This window comes from Triticum dicoccoides, chromosome 7B, assembly GCF_002162155.2.
Source record: "Triticum dicoccoides isolate Atlit2015 ecotype Zavitan chromosome 7B, WEW_v2.0, whole genome shotgun sequence".
Classification (NCBI taxonomy): Eukaryota; Viridiplantae; Streptophyta; class Magnoliopsida; order Poales; family Poaceae; genus Triticum; species Triticum dicoccoides.
The window spans coordinates 103798443-103799127 of record NC_041393.1 but is presented as its reverse complement, the minus strand read 5'-3'; positions in this window follow the sequence as shown (position 1 = coordinate 103799127).

Here is a 685-nt window from a genome sequence, read left to right as displayed (position 1 = left end):
AAAGATATTTTTTGTTAGAAACTTTAATAGCAAAAATAATTATCATCAAGAATTTTTTGTTAGAAACTAAAATAACAAAATATGTTTTTGAATATAATGACAAAACTCAGTAATATTAAATAGCAGGAAAAAGAATCACTCAAAAATCTATTTTATAGTAAAGCTATTCAAAAACTAGTGATTCACACAAATTTCCAAAAATTCAAATTTAAACTATTCAAATTAGAAAACAAATGGCACTAACAGAAAGTTTATAATTTTTATTACCTAAAAGTAAAAAGAATCACTGAAAAACTAGTAAGTATTTTGTTGTAAGCTGAAACAAAATAAAATAAATAAAGCAAAAAAGAAAACAAAAAAATAAAAAAGTGCCACCTAAAGGGCCACCACGACCTGAATACGACTAGAAACCAAACAATGGGCCAGGATTCAGGCCCGTAGTAGGCCCAGTAGGCCCACATGCAGCATAGTGCCTGATTAGGCCCAGTAAGCCTGCATTTGAGAGGAGCTCGAGAGGGCAGCCACAGTGCGGCTTATAAACTACTCCGAGCCCCTCTCAACTAGCGAGGTGGGACTAAACATTTGGGCGCGGGCAGCACAAGGCCTTTGGTCTCGGTTGGTGGCACCAACCGGGACTAAAGGGGGGCATTGGTCCCGGTTGGTGCCACGAACCGGTACCAATGCC